Genomic DNA, 23,405 nt, shown 5'->3' with positions numbered 1-23,405 from the left:
CCATTCTGATCTTTGTCATGATAAACTGCAATGACACAGAGGAGATAAGCTGTTGTAATATTTTCAAAATGTATTTTAGCAGCAGAAATATCAATCTGCATTCTTGTTTATTTCGCAGATTGCTTTACCAACAGGAGTAAAAACACCCATCATATGCAGGTCTAGATCTAGTAGAGCATAATGTAGAAATAATTGTAAAGATGAATAAATCAGTTGAAGTTTTAGAGAAGTTACATAGTTTAATACAAAACCATGTAGCATACGTACTTGCGAGACACTCTGGTTCTGATTATAAAGATCAGACAGGGTACACCCAACGCACACTTGAAATTACCTTCTCAATTAGAGCATTAGGTATAAATTGAGGTGCTGAAGGATACGGAAAGTAAAATGCACACGGAGTAAATGCATCGTTCAGTAGGGTGCGCTGCACCCACTTAGGCATTTGTTTTGAGTGTCACGAGGATTTGGATAAACCACGCCTTCTACACATTGATGATCATCCACTGGCCTGTGGGTGGCAAATTTACAAAACAAACACAAAACGACAGAACCTTTGCAGAACACAACCTGGGCCTGGATTTTCGAAGCTCTCCTAGCGCTAAGATAATCGTAAGTTAAAGCTAATGTATGGCACTTACGACTGTCTTAACGCTAAGATAGCTTCGAAAACCTAGACCCTGACTTACAAGCAGTACGTCCTTCAAAACGTGCTGTGTGAGAGAGGAACAGAGACATTTAGAAATTGGTCAAATGTAACATATGTTATATTTGGAATTACACTTTTTTTTTAGTAAAGTACAAATTCTAGACAGAGATTTTGTGTTGTATTGAGTTTCGTGCTCCTAATTGTTGCCAAGCATATGTAAATGAACATTCATGCTATCTGCAAATCATTTTTCAAATATGTTTGTGTACTTGAAAATGTGTACGTGGCATACAGTACACAATACCACTGAAAGTATAAACGAAACTTACCTGTCGGAAAATGCAACCTGCAATGCAACGTTAGCACCGCACAATCTCTTGGCGACAGATTGCAGCTACCGACAACTGTATAAGGTGGAGGCCATCAGTTAACGGTCTGTCATGATCTTCCCCTGCTGTTGCCACAGTTAAGTGCTAAGTTACTTTTTTTCAAACGTGTGTACAAAAGAGTACGGAACTATGTTCATTTTGCTAAACATACCACTTTGACCCTAACTTCACATAGACGGATGGTAGAAGGGATCCTGTGCTACCACCTGGCTGGTCATGCCAAGCCCAGGACATGGAAAATAGTTTTACTCTCATTTGATTCTTCTGGAATGTCTTGGCCTAAAAGATATTTGTTGAAAGCAGGAAGTATCGATATGTTAGTTTAGAGTCCTATGCCAGAAAGCGGTGACTCAAAAGCCAATCTGGTAGGAGATACCTTTTCAAGATGTTTCCATCTTGAATCTAATCTAGTGTTCTAGTAGTGTAAGACTATATTAATATGGCGGTGTATATTGTAGTAGAATGTTGTAATTGCTTAAGATCAAATTAATGTAGTATAGTAGTATTGTGTTTTGTAGTGGAGCATTATAGTACACACAGTGAAATATATTGATGTAATAGTGTGTATAGTAGTGGAGCATTATAGCACACACAGTGAAATATATTGATGTAGCAGTGTGTGTAGTAGTGGAGCATTATAGTACACACAGTGAAATATATTGATGTAATAGTGTGTATAGTAGTGGAGCATTATAGCACACACAGTGAAATATATTGATGTAATAGTGTGTATAGTAGTGGAGCATTATAGCACACACTGTGAAATATATTGATGTAATAGTGTGTATAGTAGTGGAGCATTATAGTACACACAGTGAAATACATTGATATAATAGTGTGTATAGTAGTGGAGCATTATAGCACACACAGTGAAATATATTGATGTAATAGTGTGTATAGTAGTGGAGCATTATAGTACACACAGTGAAATATATTGATGTAGTAGTGTGTATAGTAGTGAAGTATTATACTACACAATGCAATACATTGATATAATAGTGTGTATAGTAGTGGAGCATTATAGCACACGCACAATGGAATATATTGATGTAATAGTGTGTATAGTAGTGGAGCATTATAGTACACACAGTGAAATATATTGATGTAATAGTGTGTATAGTAGTGGAGCATTATAGTACACACAATGGAATACATTGATATAATAGTGTGTATAGTAGTGGAGCATTATAGCACACACAGTGAAATATATTGATGTAATAGTGTGTATAGTAGTGGAGCATTATAGCACACACAGTGAAATATATTGATGTAATAGTGTGTATAGTAGTGGAGCATTATAGTACACGCACAATGGAATATATTGATGTAATAGTGTGTATAGTAGTGGAGCATTATAGTACACACAATGCAATACATTGATATAATAGTGTGTATAGTAGTGGAGCATTATAGTACACACAATGGAATACATTGATATAATAGTGTGTATAGTAGTGGAGCATTATAGCACACACAGTGAAATATATTGATGTAATAGTGTGTATAGTAGTGGAGCATTATAGCACACGCACAATGGAATATATTGATGTAATAGTGTGTATAGTAGTGGAGCATTATAGTACACACAGTGAAATATATTGATGTAGTAGTGTGTATAGTAGTGAAGTATTATACTACACACAATGCAATACATTGATATAATAGTGTGTATAGTAGTGGAGCATTATAGCACACGCACAATGGAATATATTGATGTAATAGTGTGTATAGTAGTGGAGCATTATAGTACACACAGTGAAATATATTGATGTAGTAGTGTGTATAGTAGTGAAGTATTATACTACACACAATGCAATACATTGATATAATAGTGTGTATAGTAGTGGAACATTATAGCACACGCACAATGGAATATATTGATGTAATAGTGTGTATAGTAGTGGAGCATTATACTACACACAATGGAATACATTGATATAATAGTGTGTATAGTAGTGGAGCATTATAGCACACACAGTGAAATATATTGATGTAATAGTGTGTATAGTAGTGGAGCATTATAGCACACACAGTGAAATATATTGATGTAATGCTGTTTAGGGAAGTATTGTAAGTTGTTTATTACACGGCTTGTATGTACTATTGTAAATCATTTGTGACATATGTGTTGTTGTAGTTAGTGGACAAATATTGTTGAACATAAGTGATCCATGTAAACGCCCTGACTGCAGTTGATTTTTCTTTTCTGTCAACACTTCATAACGGATAGTTCTTGAAATCCATTTTCCCTTATAAACGTCATGTCCTGAGAATTCACTGAAATGAGGACATACTGAGGATAAGCCACTGATTGACACACTCACACTCAGCAGTGTTCCACCTATATGGCGGCGGTCTGTAAATAATCGAGTCTGGATCAGACAATCCAGTAATCAACAGCATGAGCATCGATTTGCGCAAATGGGAGCGAGCCTGACCAACCGATCCCGTTAGTCGCCTCTTACGACAAGCATAGTCGCCTTTTATGGCAAGTATGGGTTTCTGAAGGCCTATTCTACCCTGGACCTTCAAGAGTCAGAAGCCACTGACCTATATTTCAGAAAGAATAGTTTCCAACTTTTGACATTTATATTTTACAAATGTTCGGATTATAGTTTCAATGTGGCCTCCACAGTACGTTAGTATCATATATGGGGTCACGATGTATACACCACTACATCAATGCCGTCCGCTATAAATACATCGAGACATACATCCCATGACCAATACTCCTTCACTGATATGATACAGACAACATCCACGTGATAATCTCAAGCCACACTAGAAAAATGTGTGAATTAAGTGATCGGTGTACTGTAAAATAGCATTATGGGAACTGCGAAAACAAATATGCCCTGAGAGACAGTGCATGTCTTCCCACCCTTACACGCACTTGAATGCTAATTCGAACACTTGTGGAAACATTACTTAAATAAGTCGGAAAAATGTTTCTCCCGAACAAATGTTGACTGTTCTGCCTATTTCCACCATTCCCCACCCCCATACCCCACCCCCATACCCCACCCCCATACCCCATAGGTAGATCAGCATGCGCCTTGCTGACTCATTCGATAATCACGTAAACACTTGCAAATGTTAATTTCACATCAGTTTTGTCTACTGTCTTTGGAGGTTAAAACGTTCTCTCGGACACAAAAGGATCACAGCATTGCTTACCCCCCTTTTCCATCAGGAGAGATAAAAGTGATTTGTTCAGCTGGGTGACGTCATTTGCTGAGATAGCATCCCTATGTGTATTGGTAGTTGTACTTGCTGGTGGCTGTGATGAAACGAATGTCAACACACCCCCTTCATCATTTTGAATGTGAGTGTTTTATTTTCATAACCTGTTTAGTACTTATTTGGGTATATATTGTGATTTGGCAGGTGACGCGTTAATGTATGAGTTTTCTGTCTGCATAGGCCAACGGGGACGTTGTTAGTACCTCATTTATATTATATAAACTACTGTTGAATAAACACCAAAGTATGTATAGTCTCAAAACTACAAAAGTGGATTTTGCTCGTGAAATTGCTTGTCAGTTGACAATATATGAGATTCAGAGGGTAACGTATGTCCTCTTTATACACCTCTTATTTTTGAGGTTTTCACCTTTTACTTTCGAGCACCGACATCAACAGGCATGGAACCATTGGTTTGTTGTCTCTCTATTTGGTGATGATGATCCCAGGAAAGCCAAAGAGATGGTTTTAGAACCTGGAGCAAAAATCTAATGTTTATCTATAGATGATTACAACGAGGAAGTAGTCACTAAATACATGTACTTCGGAACGATCGTCGATGATAAACTGAAATAACAGTAAATACCTGTGGAGTCAACACAGAATGCCAACAAACACTGCCTGTACGTTTTACGTAAACTAAGATCTATTTTTAAAGTCGGCGACTTTTCTCGTTTTGTTTTAAAAATCTTTATTTCAAAGCACCCCATGTTTCTGTATGCCTTGTTGGTTTGGATCTCTTTCTAAAAATATAAATAGGTTATAAAACATTATGAACGGTGTATGTGAAACATCTGGAGGTCATTTCTTCATAATGAAAACAAACCTTTACCATTCGACGCTGTTTTCAAAACCCTCGTTTTTGAACCAACAGAGCATCAAAAACATCCACCACTGCTATTTAAATAAAAATGGACTTTTATTTGATGATTCAAGTAGTACACGCTAATGTTGATTTCATCCTTACATTTGTTATCTCCCTCTACATGTCGGAAGATGAATGTGATGTGTCATAGCTCATATCTGCAGTAGTCAGACAAAGTTCAACACACCCCCTTCAACATGTTCATCTGGTCAAATGTGAGTGCCATACTTACACATATTTGTTTAGTACATGTTCAGGTATGTATTAACACCCGACCAGTGAATGCAACACTGGTATTTTTTGTATCATAAAAATAGCACCTGCGGAATACAGTTTCCAACACAGACATTAGATGTGAATTATTGGAATGATCTGAACAGATGGCTATGCCATGGACTTAGGTGAGGTAATCTGCTGGGTAGGAGACAAACTCATGTATCAGTAGTAGCGACATCCCGGCACACGGACCTTTGACCTGGCTTTCAAGGTAACAGGAAAACAGTACGAAAAGAAAGGAAAACTAGTATCCATTTCATCACCATAGTTAACCAAGTGAAGAGTAAAATTGTTGTTTTCATTGTTGTTCTACGCCGGAATCACCAGTATTCCAGCTATAAATGGCCATTTGCACCAGAGTGCCTGTAAAAAGTACGAAACCTAATACAGCACCAGGACATTGGGGCAACATATGAAACCGTTATTAGAACACATTTCTCTGTGTGCAGTTGCATCTATTAATTAAGTTCAACATGCTGCCTGACTCCAGAGAGTTCCTTAGTTGTTTTGAAAACGTTCCTAAGAAAAGAACCATTGTGGAACCTAATAATTATCGCCCTATAACACATGTTGCAATAATGCAATATACTCTTCAAGAGTTGCTTGATAAACTCAGTGTAATCCTTTCCCACCAATAGCACAGCGCCAGGAAGGGGTGTTGGGGATGTGAGGATTACCTTATTGTATGAAAACACTTTCCTTGGAGGAGTCCAAAACACACCTGCATCGCCTGCAGGATTAATTAATGTAATGGATGCAAACATTCATCAATGTCATTGTGGAAAATACAAATATTACATTTTAACATCCGCTACATCGTAAACATTCTTATTTCTCGAACATGTTAATTAGCTTTTGATCAGACTCTTTCTAGATGATGCAGTATTCAGACATTTCCTCAAAGCCTGTGTGCTGTGCTTATAGCAGGAAGTCCAGTGTCTTCTTACACTCAGATGACTCGGGCAGCTGATGAGTTCCAGCGGAGGGTGTCCGACAGCAAGTTTGGCATCAGGGTGTTGTGCACCTCCTGGTAGTGCTTGTGCTGGGTGAGGTCATTTACATCTCGATGCCAGGTTAAGGAGATCCTAGTTTATCAATAAAACTATGCCTTCTATGATAGCAGCGTATTGTGAATAACGATAGTGCCATGGCTGAGGAAACTTTGAGACGATCATCCAAATCATTAGTGTGTCAAATTTGATGATGTATTATTGTGTATTGTGCATCGATATCTGCACAACTCCAACAATCCTGTTTAATTGATATATAACTGAAGCAATTTTCCAATCAGTCTTAACTTTGAATAGAAAATTACCCGATATTTTGTAATTGCGCGTGCTTGAATATTTAGGTTTTGTCAAGGATCGTTATGGATTATTTCCTTGTCAGTTTCTGAGGCACACACGTAAATGTATATGTTACCAAACAAACCTTACCAGCAAATGTAACTGTTAGACTAATAGCCCCTTCGCACAAAGTATAAACGCATTTGTAATTTCAAATAGTATATTCCAGTTTAGAATTGGTCTTGTGCTGGACATATTTCTATCAAAGTGTGTGAAAACTCAGCATAAGATAGTATTTCTGTCAACGGTCATTGAGTCTGCTGTGAAACATGGTTACTTTTATTTGTACTATCCTGACACTGGCTAATTGTTTCTTCGTGACCGTGACATGCTTTCAGAAAAGTGAGTCATGGAGGGAAATCAGGACTCACATCAGATGACCAGATGGCTCTCTGAGGAAGCAGCTGCAGTACCGAGAAGGAACGGACAAGGGGGACAACCTACTTCCGTATCCGCAACACAGCACCTTTACAGTGAGCTTTACCAATAAATGTAGTCATGTAACTTGAAAACATGGTTGAATTCATTTTCTTAACACGTTACTTAGTTTAATTGGTGTGTTGTGTTACGCTAAAATATCATTGAAATAGTTGGTATTTCGTCTTTTACAAATTTGTGGTTGGAAAGCAGTTTATAAACTGCTAGGTTTGGGGAGTTTAAAGTTGCTTGTTTAGAGTTATAAGTAAGTGGTAAAAAGAAAAGTGAGTAATGCATGGTGCAGGCTGTAACGGTTGTTGTCTCATTTTGTCGTGGGGTCGTTACTGGTGGGCGACCACTACCCTGTCGGGTCTAGATCTTGACTGCCAATGCCCTTTTATTTGGAAACGTTTCTTTATATAATTTCTCGGACATATATTTGTACATAAAAATGTATTTAAAATTCCTCAAATCGTATATTCGATTGCCATTGAATATTTAAATCAACATTTTGTTGATAGAATTATTGATTTCGAACAAGGCTGGAAATACGTATCTATTATTCTTTGAGTAAATGATACGATATTTTGGGGTTAGTTATGTTTCATGGAGCTAAAACCTTGTTTGTAAATAGCCTTTTTTATGACTGTAACTGTACTTTGTATTTAAATCTTTGAAACTTTAATATCATATAAAGCTGAAACGGTATATGCTTGCCCCAAACAGCAGTGTCTTTGTAAATTGCTGAAATCAAAGATGGCTCTGTGGATGTACTTCTATGAACATTAGCTTTATCTCCATTTTTTGATTATGAAACTTGCAAAGAGTAACTTTGCATCAAGGCTGATTCGCATCTTCAAATGAAAAACTGTGCATTCGTGTCAGCTGTGAATAGCTTGATGGAAACCCATACTACTGTGTAAGGTTAGTTACCCGACAGCAAACTGTTATTCTGTAAACGAATTGTGTGAGTTATCGGTGTTACAGTGTTGCAGGTATAGGACAGGCTTACCTTTTTGCAAACACCTGGTGTCATCACCGATTTTTTGTAATCCATTCATATAATTACAGTATTTTGCTACTCAGCTGATTGTTTTTGGTTAAAGATGGGTTTTGACACCTACATTGCCACCTTAACTGCCAGTAATGAGCCCATTGGTTTATCTCCACTTGCAGGTGGTCCAGTGTGTCAGGTGGACTTGATCAATGCCTCCAATTGTTCCGTCTCCATTGGGGAACAAGACAGGAAAGGATGTCTGTCACATGGTGAGACGCCACCTGGAATATTCACGTGATCTAGAAAATTGGTGTCACTATACGAATAAACTAAGGATAATGTAGTCATATGAACGGACCAAAAATACTATGCATCATAGCTTAGAATACACGGGGAAGGAGAAATCCTCCCAACCTTTTACCCCTATTTTCCATGTAGTTATGGTATTAGAGTTTGATTGTACTAGAGTTGATGTTTGATCAGTAAAATGGTAAATGTGGTAATCCAGCAGGGTGTATTTAGAGAACCATGGAAACAATCTAGAGGTTAGTGTGTTTACCCAAATGTTTGCCCATGATATCTCGTGATAGAACACTGACTCCAGCAGTCATGCCTACCCATATTGTGGACCATCTCAAATGTGCTTTACCAGAGCACCTCCAATCAGGTGCATCATAGAATTACTGATTAAGGAGAACTGATTCTCCCATTTGACCAGTCGATTGCCTACATCTTCTGGTCTCTGGATGATGCCTTTGCTGATCTTCTGGTTCACGTTCGACTTTTGCGATCTTGCTGCCGATTATTATCTAGGATGTGCACTTGCTCGTGGGATGGGAGGTGGGGATGGAGGATGAGGAAATGTCCCCATCAACACAAATTTACATTGTTCTCACTAATCGTTCTTAGGGATCAGCCTCGCCTAAAGGAGCACTGATACGGCAATGACTTGAGATCCCATACTCTTGCTTCCTTTAAACCCGAAATATCCTAAACCTCTTGAGGTCTCTTCTAAGTGAAGTCAAGTCTATTCTTCAGAGGAGGTGAAAGTTCTGAGTTCTTCTCCCTTACAATTTGACAAAAGGTCCGACCTTAAACAGACCAGTCCGTTTTGACTTCGCAATTCCATTACCCCAAAGTGTGTGACTCATTTATTACCAATTCTAAGCACAGCTCCAAATACAAATGCCTGATGGAATCTCCCCACTTAAAGTCAGGGGTGATGCTTGGTTTACAGTTGTCAGAGATGACACAGAATTCATGTTTAGAGGCCTACTTGTTGAGGACCTAAATGTTGATATTTTCGCCTTCATTCCCTTCATGGAATTTAATGACATCATGGTTTACCCAGCGAAGGTGTCCCTGACCCGTGACCTCTTGGCCTTCAACCCAGCAGAAACACATATAAAGAATCCCCAAGTGAAAGTCAATTGTGATATGATCACCAGTGTTGGTATCACATATCTAATTTGACAGAACATCAACAACTTTTCAAGCGCAATGGGAACTTCTGTCAGATTCATGCTCATGTCATGGACATACATTCTTGTCCATAGTGAACCTCAACAGAGAAAGCCAACTATTTCGCTTGCTTCACTTCATGTTCATGAATGATCCTATCTCACGCGTTCACAATCCAACATGATCCTTACAGCACAGGTCATAGACAAGTTCCCCTCACTTCTGTATGATTAAGTGTTTGACCGTAAGATGAAGGGATAGACTATGGCTATGGCTTCATGTCCTCTTAAAGTAGTGACCCTCAAAGAAACAGATTACAGTGCAGGATGTCAAACGTTACTTAAGGTCACCAAAGATGATCTGCTTGGTGTTTTGGCACCGTGAACCACAAGTTCCCACTAGAGACTACAGGACCTCTATACATTTATGCACTTGTCATGGAGAAGGCTATTAACCATGAAACCAACCGCTGCCATAATTGCACCTCACTGTAGAGATGATTTACCTTTAGAGAAACGGAGGCCAGTTAAACAACTAAATGTATCTTTTCCCAAAAATGAAAATGATTTACTTAATGAAATTATCTCTCTAAAACTCCCTGCGGACTGTTCATTACATGAAGTAAATTGTTGTGTCTATGCTGCCGCTCGAACTTTGGAGGAACTTCACACAGTTTCCAAAGAAAAATCTCCCAATACTAAGAACAATAAACCAAGAAAAAACCGATTTCAAGTAAAATTAACGGAAATTAGAAAATATATTTCCTGGATAGAGCCGTGCCTGAAATTATGATCATCAGGGAATCCCATGTCTAAACGACAAAAGGCAATCTGGAGAAAATTAAAATTACAGTACAAAACAACAAAAGAAAAGGTACTGCTCCAAATTGTTGATTCCCTAAAGGCAAAATTAAAAGTTTGGACTGAAAGAAAGAAACAATGGGAAAAGAGAAACAAATTTATCAAACAAAATAAACTATTTAGAAATAATGAAAAGCAATTTTACAGGCCACTCAAGACAAGTGGTGTTGATGAGCATGATAAACGGCCTCCCATGGCTGCCTATGAAAGGTTCTGGAAACAGTTGTGGTCTGTACCTGTCAACTGTAACCTGGAGGCACCATGGGTCGGTGATTATGACCATGCAATGCATGAGAAAGTAACTAGGTCGTTTGTCTCTTACATCTCACCAGACTGCCTGAAGACTGTTATAAAGAAGTCCAAATCTAATACAGCTACAGGGCCTGATGGCATTCAAAACCGGTATTGGAGAATGTTTCCATGTGTCCAAGCACCACTTCTTCATTGTTTCAATTCTCTTTTGGACACAGGTGATGTTCCTCCATGGTTCTGTAAAGGTCGCACAATATTTCTCCCGAAGAAAGGAGACTTGACTGATCCCAAAAACTTCCGCCCTATCACATGTTTAAATACTCAATACAAATCACAGGGTGTTTGACGAACCTCGTGTCATCCTACTGCTCCTCCAATGACATAATTTATGGAGAGCAGAAGGAGGCGAGAAAGGGATGTTGGGGGTACAATGATCAACTTCTTGCACAGAAAATGATTTTGTAAGAGGCCAAAATGTATCACTGCAACTTCTGCATGTCCTGGATTGAATACAAAAAGGCATTTGACTCTGTCCCTCACGAATTGATTTTGAAGTCTCTTCAGTGTATTGACCTCCCTGAGCGACTACTTGATTTACTCAAGTCTTTCCTGAGTTGCTGGTCGACTCAACTTGGGATGCACTCACAAGGGCAGGTGTAGACTTTGGAATCTATTCCAATCAGAAGGGGAATTTTCGGACTCCTTCAGTCCTTTGCTTTTTTGTCTGTCTTTAAATCCTTTGAGTTTTCTGCTCAATCGGGAGGAGGGTTACCATGATGAGCTTTACCAGCCTGACTGTGGCAGGATCAACCGAACTCTCTCTGCTACATTTCTATCTCAATCTGTAAAACATAATAATAACACTAAAATAAATAAAAAAGCAAGCCTAGACTGATTTTGACAGTTACTATTTACATAACTAGTACCAGCTACACATTGTTTGGTATGATATGGTCAGGGGATTTACAGGTTGGATTATTGAAGAATATTCTTAGTTACCTTGACCGCACCTGGTATGCAAAGAATTTCAATATTTCAAATGTACACATGTGCATTAATTAAGCACCACCACAAATAATTGTCAGTTGTAACAAAAAGGATCAGAGATGCCAACCAGTTACATCTAAATACACATGCAGTTAGCATGAAATTCACGTGCTGACTCAAATGGATGCTTTATGCCAAAGTTCTGTCATGGTACAAGCGACTGAGGGGTATAAAAAGGTGAAATGAAGGATTCTCATTGCTTTCTTATCGACGGATCAATAAGTGAACAGTGCTGAAATTGAACTTTTTAGGACATACCAAGGCTTAGGTCTTCTGAGAATACTAGATGGCATATTATTGGTATGGATGAAGCTGTTTTGTCCTGTTGCAACATTGGGTCCAGATTGAACATCAATCACACTGTCATTAGTCGCCTTGTAAGGCAGCCACTGGTTACGTCAAGCAAGGATAAGGAAGGCCGAGAAAGACCACTCCCTATAATGGCCGTGCCCGTGTTCGCCTAGTGAGACGCAGGTTTATCCACAGTGGATGATTCATGCAGCTGAACCATTTGGTGGTGGCTCTGTAATGGTGTGGGGATGTATCTCCTATGACTGTATCTTATCACCATTCAAGGGACACTCAATGGTCAGAGATACCAATAGGAAGTACTGGAAGCTGTTGTTGTCCCGCATTTTGATAACCACCCCTCTCCAGTCGGCCAGTATTTATGGGCAATAATGCTAGGCCCCATCGTTCCAGAGCTGTTATCGCATACTTGCAGAACAACACAGTTGACAGTTTACCATGGCCTGCGAGAAGCCCAGATCTCAACCCAGTTGAGCATTTATGGGACCATCTGGGACGTCAAGTTCAAGTAGGGGATCCACCTGCCCAAAATCTACAGGCTTAGGACAGAACATTTGACGTTTTCTTGAGAACATTGAGTACGTTAGACCACAGACAATGTGTGACCATAGTTTTGGAATGATTATTGATAACGTTTTTAGTGGCCCCATATGACTGTCAATAAATTACAATCGAAAGTAGCAACAGTGTTGGTAGCTGATGGATTGACAATTTAGATGGTTCAGTTATTGAAATTATAACCATGTGTTTGGTTTCCATGTCATGAATGACCAGTGTGTTGTGCTCAACATAATCCTATAGCATGAAAATGGGTGCTTTATTAATGCTCATGTGTAGTTTGGTCAACATTGTTTATCCTTTCTGGGTTCTTAGAGATTATTATGATCAAAATTACATGGCACATGTTACATATTTTTTTCTATTAAACGGAATTAGAGTCAGACGGTAAAAATATGCCTGGTATTTCATTTAAATGCTTCCTTGCTTAATCATCATCTTTCTGACTGGAATGATGTATCCTTCGTCCAGATTTGGCTATTTACAAACTAAGTATACATTTACTCAATCAATGTGATTTCCCATTTCTCCACAGAACGCTACTGCCAAAAGGTTGAATACCTGAAGGAGTATTTTGTGGACATCCGTGCCCTCCAGATAGCCAAACAGCTCCTTGAGCATCATACCCATGTTAGCATCTGTGGGGCTCCAGGAGATGGGAAGACCAGCATTGCACTGATGATCTGTGAGACATATAATCGAAAGGGATATGAAACAGTTTTTGTAGAAGACATTGAAAAATTTGATGTTGATACCATTTTTAAACGTCACTCGCACATGCTGGTTGTTTTTGATGATGTTTTTGGCTCTGTATCATTCATTTCAAATTTGGAAGCGGTCCGTAAGTTGCTCAGCGCCTTAGCTGATGATCTCGCTAAAATTGCTGCTGAAATAGAGAGGAATTCTAATAAGAAACAAGATAAACATTCCAAATCTGATGGGAGATCCAAAGAAAATAAGAAATCCAAAGAGGAAATCCCTGTCTACAAACTGAGGCTTGTTTTCACATCTAGAACATACAACTGGAAGGAGGGTTACTCAAGACTACATCAGTACAAAGTGGGTCTACTTAAAACAGAAGCTACTGTTGATATGACGGAACATCATCTCACAAAGGAAGAAAAGATATGCATGTTATGTTCATACAAGACCAAACATCCCACAAGTGATATGTCTGAAAAGGACATGTATGCCATTACTGATTCAAAGCACAACATATTTGGATTTCCTCTTATCAGCAAACTTTTTTTTACCAATGCAAAGTTCGAGATGCACAACAGGAACTTCTTCAACCATCCACTGACCTATTTGAGAGGTGACCTTGACAGTATTGTCCAAGAAGAGACCAACAGATCAGCAGCCATCCTCCTCCTCATCCTTTGTGATGGAAGCTTGAACCTTGTTTCTTTCCAGTCAAGGGAAGCTAGACATGCCATGTTTGAAGCTGTGAAGGAAGTGGTTCCCGGTTGTACAAAAACCGGGATTGCCAAGGAGATCAACAACTTTACTGGGATCTACTGTACAGTGGAGGATCACATGGCATCTTTCTCCCATCCTGCCATATACGATGCTGCAGCCTGTGCTGTAGGAGAGTTCAAAACGGTGTTGCTGCTGGAACACTGCTCCCTGAAATTCATGTATAAAAGAGTGAGACTAGCTAAGAGTTCCCAAAAATCATCAGAGGTTGATGATGTCACAAACATGATCTACATCACTCCACAACTACACAAAGTAGTAGCACATAGACTGGTTGAAGGTGTGAAACAAAGATGCTTCATTTGGACAGTGAAACATCCAGTTCTGAGTGATGAGGAGATTGCCTCCTCTTTTTGGACAGAGCTTAATGATAACATCGTTGAAATTGTCCAACAAAAGGATAGAGACAGTGGTGAATGGTTTATGTATTTGACCTCTCTGTCTGAGAGTTACAGTCTGTTCTCTAAGTCATTTGATGTTTTTGGAAGATTGGATGACACCATATTAGATCTTTATGATTGTGTGGTAGCCTGTGTTAGACATGGCAAACTGGAAAACCTTAAACGGCTTGTTAATAAGTTGTGTCAACATGGAAGATTCAATGTTGAATATTCCAGAGCTGGGGAAACACTGCTCATTATGGCTACCAAGTCAGGGCATTCAAATGTGTTTGAATTTCTCAGTCAAAAAGGTGCTAATATATCAGTTAGAGACTGGACTGGAAACACATGTTTGCATTATGCCTGTAAATCCGGAAGTATGGTGTTGACAAGCAAAGTGGTTGAAATGTGTCCTGATTTGATAGAATTGTTGAATCATAAGCATTTGACACCTGCAATGCTTTGTGCTAAAGGAGGTCAGCTTGATCTTCTGAAGTTCCTGAAACAAGAAGGGGCCCAAATAACATTTACCAACTCAGTCGGAACAAATTGTTTGCATTTGTCGAGTAAAGAAGGCAAGTTATCAACTGTAGACTTTTTGACGTCACTGAAAATGTATGATGTGAACAAACGGGAAATACAGACCATGCAAACACCAGTCATGATGGCAGCCAAAGGAGGACACAATGAAGTCTATGATCGCCTTGTGTCTGAGGGTGCAGATCTGACCCTTATTGATAACAGCAATAGAGACTGTCTGATGTTGGCATGTAAGGGAGGTAACATATCTATAGTGAAAGATCTCATCTCAGAGGACACCTGTGACATCAACAGACGGGGAGGACGATATGAACAAACACCTGTCATGATGGCAGCCAAAGAAGGACGCTATGACATTTATCATCTCCTCGTGTCTGAGGGTGCAGATCTGACCCTTACAGACAAAACGAACAGAGACTGTTTGGTGATGGTTTGTAAAGGAGGTAACAAATCTATAGTGAACGTTTATGATCGCCTTGTGTCTGAGGGTGCAGATTTGACCCTCACAGATGATGAGAACAGAGACTGTCTGATGCTGGCATGTGAGGGAGGTAACATATCTTTAGTGAAAGATCTCATCTCAAAGAAAATATGTGATATCAACAGACGTGGAGGACGGTATGAAGAAACACCCATCATGATGGCAGCAAAAAATGGAAACCATGACATTTATCATCTCCTCGTGTCTGAGCGTGCGAACCTGACCCTCACAGACGAGAGGGACAGAGACTGTCTGATGCTGGCCTGTAAGGGAGGTAACATATCTATAGTGAAAGATCTTTTGTCAAAGAAAACATTTGACATCAACAGACGGGGAGGCTTGGAGGAACAAACACCCATCATGATGGCAGTGGAAGAAGGAAAGCATAACGTTTACCATCTCCTTGTGTCTGAGGGTGCAGATCTGACTCTCACAGATGATGAGAATAGAGACTGTCTGATGTTGGCATGTAAGGGAGGTAACATATCTATAGTGAAAGATCTTTTGTTAAGGAAAACATTTGACATCAACAGAAGGGGAGGCTCGGACAAACAAACACCCGTCATGATGGCAGCAAAAGAAGGAAAGTATTACATTTATCATCTCCTTGTGTCTGAGTGTGCAGATCTGACCCTTACAGATGATGAGAACAGAGACTGTCTGATGTTGGCCTGTAAGGGAGGTAACATATCTATAGTGAAAGATCTTTTGTCAAAGAAAACATTTGACATCAACAGACGGGGAGGCTTGGAGGAACAAACACCCATCATGATGGCAGTGGAAGAAGGAAAGCATAACGTTTACCATCTCCTTGTGTCTGAGGGTGCAGATCTGACCCTCACAGATGATGAGAATAGAGACTGTCTGATGTTGGCATGTAAGGGAGGTAACATATCTATAGTGAAAGATCTTTTGTTAAGGAAAACATTTGACATCAACAGAAGGGGAGGCTCGGACAAACAAACACCCGTCATGATGGCAGCAAAAGAAGGAAAGTATTACATTTATCATCTCCTTGTGTCTGAGTGTGCAGATCTGACCCTTACAGATGATGAGAACAGAGACTGTCTGATGTTGGCCTGTAAGGGAGGTAACATATCTATAGTGAAAGATCTTTTGTCAAAGAAAACATTTGACATCAACAGACGGGGAGGCTTGGAGGAACAAACACCCATCATGATGGCAGTGGAAGAAGGAAAGCATAACGTTTACCATCTCCTTGTGTCTGAGGGTGCAGATCTGACCCTCACAGATGATGAGAATAGAGACTGAGTTGGCCTGTAAGGGCAGTAACATATCTATAGTGAAAGATCTCATCTCAAGGAAAACATGTGACATCAACAGAAGAGGAGGACGGTATGAAGAAACACCCATCATGATGGCAGCAAAAAATGGAAACCATGACATTTATCATCTCCTCGTGTCTGAGGGTGCAGACCTGACCCTCACAGACATAAAGAACAGAGACTGTCTGATGTTGGCATGTAAGGGAGGTAACAAATCTATAGTGAAAGATCTCATCTCAAGGAAAACATGTGACATCAACAGAAGAGGAGGACGGTATGAAGAAACACCCGTCATGATGGCAACAAAAAATGGAAACCATGACATTTATCATCTCCTCGTGTCTGAGAGTGCAGACCTGACTCTTACAGACATAAAGAACAGAGACTGTCTGATGTTGGCTTGTGAGGGAGGTAACAAATCTATAGTGAGAGATCTCATCTCAAGGAAAACATGTGACATGAACAGACAGAGAGCGCTGGATAAGCAAACACCCGTCATGACGGCAGCAAGAGAAGGAAACTATGATATTTATCAATTCCTTGTGTCTGAGGGTGCAGACCTAACCCTTACAGACGGCGAGAAAAGAGATTGTCTGATGTTGGCTTATGAAGGAGGTAACAAATCTATAGTCAAAGATCTCTTGTCAAAGAAAACATGTAACATCAATAGACAGAGAGCGCTGGATAAGCACACACCCGTCATGATGGCAGCAGAAAGAGGAAACTATGATATTTATCATCTCCTCGTGTCTGAGGACGCAGATCTGACCCTTACAGATGATGAGAATAGAGACTGTCTGATGTTGGCCTGTAGGGGCGGTAACGTATCTATAGTGAAAGATCTCATCTCAAGGAAAACCTGTGAGATCAACAGAAGGGGAGGCTCGGACAAACAAACACCCGTCATGTTGGCAGTGGAAGAAGGAAAGTATTACGTTTATCATCTCCTTGTGTCTGAGGGTGCAGACCTGACCCTTACAGATGATGATAACAGAGACTGTCTGATGTTGGCCTGTAAGGGAGGTAACAAATCTATAGTGAAGGATCTCTTGTCAAGGGAAACCTGTAACATCAACAGACGCGGAGGGTGGTATGTACAAACACCCGTCATGATGGCAGTAGAAAGAGGAATCTATGACATTTATCATCTCCTTGTGTCTGAGGGTGCAGATCTGACCCTTGCAGATGATGAAAATAGAGACTGTCTGATGTTGGCATGTGAGGGAGGCAACATATCTATAGTGAAAGATCTCATCTCAAGGAAAATATGTGATATCAACAGACGTGGAGGACGGTATGAAGAAACACCCATCATGATGGCAGCAAAAAATGGAAACCATGACATTTATCATCTCCTCGTGTCTGAGGGTGCAAACCTGAACCTCACAGACGAGAGGGACAGAGACTGTCTGATGCTGGCATGTAAGGGAGGTGATATGTCTGTAGTCAAAGATGTCTTGTCTAGGAGAATATGTGACATCAACAGACAGAGGGCGGTGGATAAGCAAACACCCGTCATGATGGTAGCGGAGGAAGGACAGTATGACATTTATCATGTCTTCGTGAGTGAGGGTGCAGACCTGACCCTCACAGACAAAACGGACAGAGACTGTCTGATGCTGGCATGTAAGGGAGGTAACATATTGATAGTCAAAGATCTTTTGTCAAGGAAAACCTGTGACATCAACGGACGCGGAGGGCGTGACATTTATCATCTCCTCGTGTCTGAGGGTGCAGACCTGACCCTTACAGACATAAAGAACAGAGACTGTCTGGTGTTGGCTTATGAGGGAGGTAATAAATCTATAGTGAGAGATCTCATCTCAAGGAAAACATTTGACATCAACAGACAAAGAACGTTGGATAAACAAACACCCGTCATGATGGCAGCAGAAAGAGGACACTATGACATTTATCATGTCCTCGTGTCTGAGGGTGCAGATCTGACCCTCACAGACAAAAGGGACAGAGACTGTATGATGCTGGCATGTAAGGGAGGTAACATATTGATAGTCAAAGATCTTTTGTCAAGGAAAACCTGTGAGATCAACAGACGCGGAGAACGGTATGATCAAACATCCGTCATGATGGCAGCAAAAAATGGAAACTATGACATTTATCAATTCCTTTTGTCTGAGGGTGCCGACCTTACAATTACAGACAAAAAGAACAGAGACTGTCTGATGTTGGCTTGTGAGGGAGGTAACATACGTATAGTGAAAGATCTCATCTCCAGAAAAACCTGTGACATCAACAGACGCGGAGGACTACATGAACAAACGCCCACCATGATGGCAGCAGAAAAAGGACACATGACATTTATCATGTCCTCGTGTCTGAGGGTGCAGACCTTACAATTACAGACAAAAAGAATAGAGACTGTCTGATGCTGGCTTGTGAGGGAGGTAACATATCTATAGTGAAAGACATCTTGTCTAGGAAAAGCTGTGATATCAACAGACGAGGAGGAATCGCTAATCAAACAGCGGCCATGATGGTACTACAAAGAGGAGACTTTGCGATATATTCTCTTATTGTGTGTGAAGGAGGAGAAGATGTGGTCTTTTATCAAAGAGAATGGAATTAAATTGAATGTCATTTTATTTGATTTCCTTTGGGAATAACAAGGTGTCGAACTTTCTGTTGTAACATAGTAATACGTTTCTGCTATACTTAACATTAAACGTTTGAAAATGAGGACAATATTTAAATAGAGATACCATGTACAGGGTGGGCAAGCTAGATAAAGCACCAGGCTAGAGATCTAGTGAGCATGAGGTGCCGTGATCGATGCCACCTGTGACCGGGTGTGAAAGCTTTGGAGTCAACTTTGCGTGCACACTCTTTCCGTGTTGTCATAACCCCAAGTGTGCAGTAAACAACCCTGTCCACTAAAGAGAACCCATGGTTCCGTTGTTATATGATGGTGGCCACATGAACACGTGCAAATATTTAGTTGCTGGTACGGCAACGAGCAGAAAACTTGGATTAGATACTGTGACTATGTGTCCCAGTCGACCCAGCAGTGAATGGGTACCTCGTTAGGATGAAAAAGTCGTTTCATGAGTTGAGATAGATATATGAAGTGCCATTGAGACTGAGATCCAATGATTGAGGGGAAAATGCCAGCACCTTAAACGTGCACTTGTGCGTGGATAATAGGTTTAAATTGTTTGGGTGGTTTGTCCTACACCGCACTCAGTAATATTCCAGTTATATGGCGGCAGAATGGTAATAATCAAAAATGGACCAGCCAATCAACCAATCAACAGCATGAGTATCGATCTACGCAATTGTGACATGATTACATGTGTCAAATGTGTCAGTCGTGGAGGAACTGTGGATGGAGTAACTGGGGTTACATGGGTGTCACGTACTTGATGGATGTTTGATCAAGAGTCATGGTCCATCTGAAGAGTTGGGTCTGAGATCAGGACTCTGTGACTGATATGTTATTAAGAGAAACTAATGATAACTCAGCTTTATGCCCTGCCCAAGTAATCTTGACGTCTTCCCCCTCTGTATTGTAGATGGCATTAAGTGTTGGAATGAGATGTCAGCTTAAACACTTGACTTTCTGTAATGTAGATGACACCAGGTGTCAGAATGAGATCAATTTTGATGTCCTTCTGTATTGTAGATGACATTAAGCGTTGGAATGAGATCACTCAACTTCAACACTTCAGTATTGTAGATGACATTAAGCGTTGGAATGAGATCAGTCAACTTCAACACTTCTGTATTGTAGATGACATTAAGCGTTGGAATGAGATCAGTCAACTTCAACACTTGTACTTCTGTATTGTAGATGACATTAGGTGTCAGAATGAAAGGAATATTGATATCACAATGAGCGATCTCAGTGTTGTAGTAATATCATAAATATGAAATCTTACAATGAAAATACCTTGAAGCCTTCTGCATGTGCTTGTGCAATATGGCAACGTCAGGTACAAGAATGACAGAATTTTGTGCCAACTTTTGTGCTTACATAATGTATATAAGACTTGGTATCCGTGAATTCTAAGCTTCTAGTGTCCACCAGTTCATTCTGTAACATGTTTATTAGATTTAAGTAGTTATATCTGGGTAGACATGGGCACACTGTCAAGCAGAAAACAATATGTACTGGATATTTGTAAATTTATATTGTGTGTGTTGCAGTTGTTTTGTGGAATTCTGTCAACATGGTAAATACTGTCAACATGTTGCTGACCTTTTTTAACAGGTGTCTTACATTGAGTACACTGAGTATTTACATACATCGTACATTGAGTATTAACATATAATTTACAACCATCTTTTCGTGCTACTTCATATCTTTTTTATTTTGTGTATTTTGTTATGTGTAGTCAAACATGTAAAGCTGTTCGAAAATGTTTCCGACATGCCGCTCTTCTATTTTATCTGTTACGGTTCATGTGACATCAATAGTATGAGTGAGTGAGTGACTTAATGTTTAACGTCACATTGGCAATATTTCATCCATATCGTCACCAATGTTATGAACATTTCGGTGATGTCAGTTGGATCCATTTATATCACAGATACTTATCAGTTAAACAAACCATGCCAAACCCTTTTTAAAAGGTTGTGTTGAAAGCAAAATGATATTTTTGAAGAAAGATCACCATGTCTTAAGTTTAGAGAATTTTGAGAGACAATGATGTGATGGATACAGTGATGAAGGTTACTCAGGCATAAGTGGAAGTCAATGTAGTTATAGCAGTATTGCCATTTTAGAGAGGTACATACACCGAGGGTATCCACCCGTACATATTCCCAACCTGACAAAATCCTGTAGGACACAATATCTGCACACTGTGGTCAAAATTCCAACAGTGAGACGTTTTAGTGACCTATAATGGATTATATTCACTTGGTGGTGTATATTGCAACGAGATTGTAGTGTATAGTGGACAACTGATGCGGTGGTTACGTATATTGTAGTAGAGTGCGCTATAGTGGATAACTTATCTGGGTGTGTATGGTAGTAGTGTTGTAGCAGTGTTTAAAATGATGGAATCCAAACCATCACAGAAGACCTGACTTATTACCCAGGTAAAATAAAGCTTTGAAGAGTGCTGTTGTGTTTCAGCAGCATTTAGCTGCAGATAATGATGAGGTTCCTACTGCTGAAAAAAACAATTGCACTGCCGACTCAGACAATGACTCAGATTTGTCCGATCGTGATTGTGACTATGAGGCAGAAAATGAAACAGATTTATTAATCAGGCCATATAGATTACAGGCAGTAAAGACAGTATTCAGAAATCTGATTATTTCCTCTTTATATTGTTGAAAATAGAACAGACAAGCTTGCATCCGGACTGGTAATATTTTCAAGGTACAAGTCCGAATGTCTGACTTGACATTTTGGGAGTTTTAAACACTGGTTGTAGTGATGTATAATGGATAATGGTGATGTGATGTGATGTATATGAAATTATAGTGTGTTACTAATTACAATGTACATGACCTGCATACAATCAGTTAATTCATAAGTATTTGTGTTGTTGTAGTTGAGGTATCTTCCCATAAGACAGAACTCTTAAAACAACACATTTCAAGTTTGGTTCTACAAGGCTTAATTAAGCTGCACCCTTGAAAATAATGGTATGTGCCCAGATACAAATGACAACATTAGGTTTATTAAGTGTTATACGACCTCTTATCGTGTGAGATTATTTTGTGCGTTCATAGATTTCGAAAACGCTTTTGATAATATATGGAGAAAGGAATACAGTCATAAATTTGAAATCTCAAATACTCACGAGGGAAATATTAATGGATATAAATACCTGGGTGTCATATAAAGTAAGAAATGTACCTTCGCGTCAGCAACAAGATCATTCTTGAGAAGCCTCTAACAGGTATGAACTCCATGTTATCAAAAGCTAAATATTTTATTTCTTAATTATCCATCACCTGCCAAGTGAAGTTGTTTGATGCTTTTGTGATTGCAATCTTAGAATAAGGAGCTGAAATATGGGGCTTTGAAAATTTAACCATCACTGAAAATGTTCATTTAATGTTTTTTTGTTTGTGAAAAGAAATGTACCCCTCTTAACATGTTGTATGCCGAGACTTCTTATATTAACGCCAGATAAAATAGAGTGGATGATATAGTATGGATAAAGCATAAGGTAAAGAATAGTCTCATGTATCATGAATAGTCTCTTTGTATATACAGAAGTACCACTCTGACGTAGAAGTATCATTTCAGGGTACTAGATTCTATAAATCTATTCAACGTAACACTGAGTGTGTTGATACTTTACTCTGCAGTGACTCTGGGTCAGCTCATAAAGGATGTAGGTGTGGGCAGCATGGCACAGCTACTTAGTGTACTCATTGAGTCTGTTTTATGCGAGGTCTGTCTTTTGGAAGTGAACCGTAGTTGATGTTGAACACAAATGAACCGTGCAAATTCCCGGCTGCATCGAGGGTTTCCGGTCTGTCATCACCACCCATGGCATGACTATAATATTGGATTATGTAGTTTTACTTTTTTAAAAAAACATCTGAACTTATGAATTTAGATTGATTGAAAAGAAGCCACTGAACTGACAT

General features: G+C 39.5%; 1 pseudogene; it reads left to right on the top strand.

The window, feature by feature from the left end:
- The first annotated feature begins 7,106 nt into the window (after window positions 1-7,106).
- Window positions 7,107-19,419, top strand: LOC137274714 (ankyrin repeat and KH domain-containing protein 1-like; annotated as a pseudogene).
- Window positions 19,420-23,405: the final 3,986 nt, after the last annotated feature.

The sequence above is a fragment of the Haliotis asinina genome, chromosome 2 (genome assembly GCF_037392515.1).
Source record: "Haliotis asinina isolate JCU_RB_2024 chromosome 2, JCU_Hal_asi_v2, whole genome shotgun sequence".
NCBI classification, from domain to species: Eukaryota; Metazoa; Mollusca; class Gastropoda; order Lepetellida; family Haliotidae; genus Haliotis; species Haliotis asinina.
The sequence above is the reverse complement of the archived record's forward strand: the minus strand, read 5'-3'. Positions and strand labels throughout refer to the sequence as shown.